Here is a 7,500-nt window from a genome sequence, read left to right on the forward strand (position 1 = left end):
TTTAAACCGAATTTTGAAAAATTTTATTCCTGACCGTTGGGACTTGGAAAAATTTCGAGTCAGCCGGTTTGGCCGGTTCGACTTACCGCGAGACGGAGAAAAGTAGATTCGGTCGATCTGTTTTTCGCAGTTTTTGTGAAAAAAAAATTTTGGTCAATTTTTTCAACGTTAAAAACGTGTTCGGGCTGCCTTTTTATCCATGGATTAAGCGCCGAAAAATTTTTAAAACGCATAATAAAAAAGTTTATTCTTGACCGCAGGGACTTAGAAAAATTTCGGGTCGCCGCGTTCGACCTGCTGGCATTACCGCGCGGCCTGGACAGCCCGCTTCGACCGATACATTTTTTTCATTTTCAGAGAAAAAAAAATTTTTGTCAATTTTTTCAACCTTAAAAACGTTAATAAACTGCACTCTTATGCACGGATTAAGCATTGAAAAATTTTTAAAACATGTAATAAAAAAGTTTATTCTTGACCGTTCGGACTTAGAAAAATTTCGAGTACCTCGGATCGCCGGCTGGAATTACCGCACGGCCTGGACAGCCCGCATCGACCGATACATTTTTTCCATTTTCAGTGAAAAAAAAATTTTTGTCAATTTTCTCAACGTTAAAAACGTTAATAAACTGCGTTTTTATGCGTGGATTAAACATTGAAAAAATTTTGAAATATGTGATGAAAAAGTTTACTCTTGACCGTTCGGACTTAGAAAAATTTCGAGTACCTCGGATCGCCGGCTGGAATTACCGCACGGCCTGGACAGCCCGCATCGACCGATACATTTTTTCCATTTTCAGTGAAAAAAAAATTTTTGTCAATTTTCTCAACGTTAAAAACGTTAATAAACTGCGTTTTTATGCGTGGATTAAACATTAAAAAAATTTTGAAATATGTGATGAAAAAGTTTACTCTTGACCGTCGGGACTTAGAAAAATTTCGAGTACCCCGGATCGCCTGCTGGCATTACCGCACGGCCTGGACAGCTCGCTCCGACGAATCGGTTTTTTCCATTTTTTTTGAAAAATAAATTTTTGTAATTTTTTTTAATGTTAAAAACGTTAATAAACGTCATGTTTACGCATGGATTAAACATTGAAATAATTTTAAAACGCTTATTAAAAAAGTTGGTGTCGACCGTGGGACTTAGAAAAATTTCGGGAAGTCCGATTCGCCTGCTGGAATTACCGCACGGGCTGGACACCTCGCTCCGACGAATCGGTTTTTTCCATTTTTTCCGAAAAATAAATTTTTGTAATTTTTTTTAATGTTAAAAACGTTAATAAACGTCATGTTTACGCATGGATTAAACATTGAAATAATTTTAAAACGCTTATTAAAAAAGTTGGTGTCGACCGTGGGACTTAGAAAAATTTCGGGAAGTCCGATTCGCCTGCTGGAATTACCGCACGGGCTGGACACCTCGCTCCGACGAATCGGTTTTTTCCATTTTTTCCGAAAAATAAATTTTTGTAATTTTTTTTAATGTTAAAAACGTTAATAAACGTCATGTTTACGCATGGATTAAACATTGAAATAATTTTAAAACGCTTATTAAAAAAGTTGGTGTCGACCGTGGGACTTAGAAAAATTTCGGGAAGTCCGATTCGCCTGCTGGAATTACCGCACGGGCTGGACACCTCGCTCCGACGAATCGGTTTTTTCCATTTTTTCCGAAAAATAAATTTTTGTAATTTTTTTTAATGTTAAAAACGTTAATAAACGTCATGTTTACGCATGGATTAAACATTGAAATAATTTTAAAACGCTTATTAAAAAAGTTGGTGTCGACCGTGGGACTTAGAAAAATTTCGGGAAGTCCGATTCGCCTGCTGGAATTACCGCACGGGCTGGACACCTCGCTCCGACGAATCGGTTTTTTCCATTTTTTCCGAAAAATAAATTTTTGTAATTTTTTTTAATGTTAAAAACGTTAATAAACGTCATGTTTACGCATGGATTAAACATTGAAATAATTTTAAAACGCTTATTAAAAAAGTTGGTGTCGACCGTGGGACTTAGAAAAATTTCGGGAAGTCCGATTCGCCTGCTGGAATTACCGCACGGGCTGGACACCTCGCTCCGACGAATCGGTTTTTTCCATTTTTTCCGAAAAATAAATTTTTGTAATTTTTTTTAATGTTAAAAACGTTAATAAACGTCATGTTTACGCATGGATTAAACATTGAAATAATTTTAAAACGCTTATTAAAAAAGTTGGTGTCGACCGTGGGACTTAGAAAAATTTCGGGAAGTCCGATTCGCCTGCTGGAATTACCGCACGGGCTGGACACCTCGCTCCGACGAATCGGTTTTTTCCATTTTTTCCGAAAAATAAATTTTTGTAATTTTTTTTAATGTTAAAAACGTTAATAAACGTCATGTTTACGCATGGATTAAACATTGAAATAATTTTAAAACGCTTATTAAAAAAGTTGGTGTCGACCGTGGGACTTAGAAAAATTTCGGGAAGTCCGATTCGCCTGCTGGAATTACCGCACGGGCTGGACACCTCGCTCCGACGAATCGGTTTTTTCCATTTTTTTTGAAAAATAAATTTTTGTAATTTTTTTTAATGTTAAAAACGTTAATAAACGTCATGTTTACGCATGGATTAAACATTGAAATAATTTTAAAACGCTTATTAAAAAAGTTGGTGTCGACCGTGGGACTTAGAAAAATTTCGGGAAGTCCGATTCGCCTGCTGGAATTACCGCACGGGCTGGACACCTCGCTCCGACGAATCGGTTTTTTCCATTTTTTCCGAAAAATAAATTTTTGTAATTTTTTTTAATGTTAAAAACGTTAATAAACGTCATGTTTACGCATGGATTAAACATTGAAATAATTTTAAAACGCTTATTAAAAAAGTTGGTGTCGACCGTGGGACTTAGAAAAATTTCGGGAAGTCCGATTCGCCTGCTGGAATTACCGCACGGGCTGGACACCTCGCTCCGACGAATCGGTTTTTTCCATTTTTTCCGAAAAATAAATTTTTGTAATTTTTTTTAATGTTAAAAACGTTAATAAACGTCATGTTTACGCATGGATTAAACATTGAAATAATTTTAAAACGCTTATTAAAAAAGTTGGTGTCGACCGTGGGACTTAGAAAAATTTCGGGAAGTCCGATTCGCCTGCTGGAATTACCGCACGGGCTGGACACCTCGCTCCGACGAATCGGTTTTTTCCATTTTTTTTGAAAAATAAATTTTTGTAATTTTTTTTAATGTTAAAAACGTTAATAAACGTCATGTTTACGCATGGATTAAACATTGAAATAATTTTAAAACGCTTATTAAAAAAGTTGGTGTCGACCGTGGGACTTAGAAAAATTTCGGGAAGTCCGATTCGCCTGCTGGAATTACCGCACGGGCTGGACACCTCGCTCCGACGAATCGGTTTTTTCCATTTTTTCCGAAAAATAAATTTTTGTAATTTTTTTTAATGTTAAAAACGTTAATAAACGTCATGTTTACGCATGGATTAAACATTGAAATAATTTTAAAACGCTTATTAAAAAAGTTGGTGTCGACCGTGGGACTTAGAAAAATTTCGGGAAGTCCGATTCGCCTGCTGGAATTACCGCACGGGCTGGACACCTCGCTCCGACGAATCGGTTTTTTCCATTTTTTCCGAAAAATAAATTTTTGTAATTTTTTTTAATGTTAAAAACGTTAATAAACGTCATGTTTACGCATGGATTAAACATTGAAATAATTTTAAAACGCTTATTAAAAAAGTTGGTGTCGACCGTGGGACTTAGAAAAATTTCGGGAAGTCCGATTCGCCTGCTGGAATTACCGCACGGGCTGGACACCTCGCTCCGACGAATCGGTTTTTTCCATTTTTTCCGAAAAATAAATTTTTGTAATTTTTTTTAATGTTAAAAACGTTAATAAACGTCATGTTTACGCATGGATTAAACATTGAAATAATTTTAAAACGCTTATTAAAAAAGTTGGTGTCGACCGTGGGACTTAGAAAAATTTCGGGAAGTCCGATTCGCCTGCTGGAATTACCGCACGGGCTGGACACCTCGCTCCGACGAATCGGTTTTTTCCATTTTTTCCGAAAAATAAATTTTTGTAATTTTTTTTAATGTTAAAAACGTTAATAAACGTCATGTTTACGCATGGATTAAACATTGAAATAATTTTAAAACGCTTATTAAAAAAGTTGGTGTCGACCGTGGGACTTAGAAAAATTTCGGGAAGTCCGATTCGCCTGCTGGAATTACCGCACGGGCTGGACACCTCGCTCCGACGAATCGGTTTTTTCCATTTTTTCCGAAAAATAAATTTTTGTAATTTTTTTTAATGTTAAAAACGTTAATAAACGTCATGTTTACGCATGGATTAAACATTGAAATAATTTTAAAACGCTTATTAAAAAAGTTGGTGTCGACCGTGGGACTTAGAAAAATTTCGGGAAGTCCGATTCGCCTGCTGGAATTACCGCACGGGCTGGACACCTCGCTCCGACGAATCGGTTTTTTCCATTTTTTCCGAAAAATAAATTTTTGTAATTTTTTTTAATGTTAAAAACGTTAATAAACGTCATGTTTACGCATGGATTAAACATTGAAATAATTTTAAAACGCTTATTAAAAAAGTTGGTGTCGACCGTGGGACTTAGAAAAATTTCGGGAAGTCCGATTCGCCTGCTGGAATTACCGCACGGGCTGGACACCTCGCTCCGACGAATCGGTTTTTTCCATTTTTTCCGAAAAATAAATTTTTGTAATTTTTTTTAATGTTAAAAACGTTAATAAACGTCATGTTTACGCATGGATTAAACATTGAAATAATTTTAAAACGCTTATTAAAAAAGTTGGTGTCGACCGTGGGACTTAGAAAAATTTCGGGAAGTCCGATTCGCCTGCTGGAATTACCGCACGGGCTGGACACCTCGCTCCGACGAATCGGTTTTTTCCATTTTTTCCGAAAAATAAATTTTTGTAATTTTTTTTAATGTTAAAAACGTTAATAAACGTCATGTTTACGCATGGATTAAACATTGAAATAATTTTAAAACGCTTATTAAAAAAGTTGGTGTCGACCGTGGGACTTAGAAAAATTTCGGGAAGTCCGATTCGCCTGCTGGAATTACCGCACGGGCTGGACACCTCGCTCCGACGAATCGGTTTTTTCCATTTTTTCCGAAAAATAAATTTTTGTAATTTTTTTTAATGTTAAAAACGTTAATAAACGTCATGTTTACGCATGGATTAAACATTGAAATAATTTTAAAACGCTTATTAAAAAAGTTGGTGTCGACCGTGGGACTTAGAAAAATTTCGGGAAGTCCGATTCGCCTGCTGGAATTACCGCACGGGCTGGACACCTCGCTCCGACGAATCGGTTTTTTCCATTTTTTTTGAAAAATAAATTTTTGTAATTTTTTTTAATGTTAAAAACGTTAATAAACGTCATGTTTACGCATGGATTAAACATTGAAATAATTTTAAAACGCTTATTAAAAAAGTTGGTGTCGACCGTGGGACTTAGAAAAATTTCGGGAAGTCCGATTCGCCTGCTGGAATTACCGCACGGGCTGGACACCTCGCTCCGACGAATCGGTTTTTTCCATTTTTTCCGAAAAATAAATTTTTGTAATTTTTTTTAATGTTAAAAACGTTAATAAACGTCATGTTTACGCATGGATTAAACATTGAAATAATTTTAAAACGCTTATTAAAAAAGTTGGTGTCGACCGTGGGACTTAGAAAAATTTCGGGAAGTCCGATTCGCCTGCTGGAATTACCGCACGGGCTGGACACCTCGCTCCGACGAATCGGTTTTTTCCATTTTTTTTGAAAAATAAATTTTTGTAATTTTTTTTAATGTTAAAAACGTTAATAAACGTCATGTTTACGCATGGATTAAACATTGAAATAATTTTAAAACGCTTATTAAAAAAGTTTACTCTTGACCGTGGGGACTTAGAAAAATTCCGGCTTGCACGGATTCGACCACTCTGTTTTTCGGAGTTTCTGAGAAAAATAAATTTTTGTAATTTTTTTCATTATGATTTCTGAGTTCTCCCAGTAGTTTAATGTAAGGATTAAGCATTTAAAAATTTTTAAATCGAATATTAAAAAAGTTTACTCTTGCAATTTTTGGAAAAAAAAAATTCTAAAAAATTTTTCTTTCGGTGGAAACTAACGTTTAATATGTACAATAACGATTTATCGAATAAAAATCGTATGTTAATATATGTTCGAATCGACCATAGTTTCAGCGGCTAAGTACCAGCAGCCCGGCCGGTTGGTCTGTACGCGCGGCAGTTTACCACCATAAGCGCCCGTGCTGAGCGGCCGGCGCCGCGGTCGTCGCGGCCGCCCGTTTGGTTACTATAAGAGAGCACGTCGGTTCGAGCGGACCGGTCGGCGCAGCGGCGGGCGAGCGGCTATTCTACGATCTCGGTCGAGAAGCAGTCGTTCAGCTCCTCGAGGTCCATTCCTCGACTGTTCTGTACCGCGTTCCGTTGCGAATTTTTCTCTACACAGCATGACCACGGGTCGGTGTCTCAGACCGAATGGCCCTTATGTGGTAAGCCCAGAATGTTGGGTTGGATACAACGTATATTCGTTATACTTGTACGACTCTCACATCAACTCTCAGAAACCCAAAAGGGGTTTTCTATCCGAGCGAAAATATATTTTTCGTATACAAAAATTTAATGGCAAAGACCAAACGAAATACTACACACAAAAAGGGGCGACGAACAAAAATTGTTCGAATGAAATATAATATATACATATAAAATTGAGGTGTCCTAAGAGAGAAATACATAAACTAAGAGGTATATATTATAAGAAATATATATTATTTCTGGGCAAAGAAGAGAGAACGAAAAGAAGAGTATGATCTTTAACGCGAGGGCCTCGACATGGGTACGCCTAGCATGGTTCGCGCTTTCTCGATATGTCCAGCATGTTAACGTACGCGGTCTTCGGACTTCGTGCGTTATGTCCGTGCTTACACGATGGAGAGCGCTCGAGCATACGTGCTTACAAACCTGAAAGTCGATGTGACATCCGAGATTCTTTTTCTTCTAAAAAGATCTCGGAGAGATACACGGGAGAGTTTGAAATTTTTGGAGGTCCTCCTGATGTATATGCGCGGATATACCCATGTGGTAATTCGTGCGGAGTTGGTAATCTAATAGTGGAGCGAAATTTACCAACTCGAAAGAGAAGAGAGAAGAGAGTAGAGAGAAGAGAGAGGAGAAAGAGAACTGTCTTAAAGACGAGAAAAAGTATCGTCGATCCGACTCTTAAGGGGAGAGAGTCGGCGACTAAGATATATATATACATACATATTTTTGCTTCGTATGATGAAAATTTACTCGAAGCTCCCTGGTTGATCCTGCCAGTAGTCATATGCTTGTCTCAAAGATTAAGCCATGCATGTCTCAGTACATGCCGTATTAAGGTGAAACCGCGAATGGCTCATTAAATCAGTTATGGTTCCTTAGATCGTACCCACATTTACTTGG

General features: G+C 37.1%; 1 non-coding gene across 1 annotated transcript in view; it reads left to right on the plus strand.

Moving 5' to 3' along the window:
* Nucleotides 1-7,357: 7,357 nt before the first annotated feature.
* LOC143175920 (small subunit ribosomal RNA) overlaps nucleotides 7,358-7,500 on the plus strand; it is a 1,921-nt gene continuing 1,778 nt past the window's right edge. The window contains exon 1 of the ribosomal RNA XR_013000563.1: nucleotides 7,358-7,500. This exon is cut by the window's right edge and continues 1,778 nt beyond it. This is a non-coding gene — a ribosomal RNA (small subunit ribosomal RNA).

The sequence above is a fragment of the Nomia melanderi genome, unplaced genomic scaffold, assembly GCF_051020985.1.
Source record: "Nomia melanderi isolate GNS246 unplaced genomic scaffold, iyNomMela1 scaffold0248, whole genome shotgun sequence".
Lineage (NCBI taxonomy): Eukaryota > Metazoa > Arthropoda > Insecta > Hymenoptera > Halictidae > Nomia > Nomia melanderi.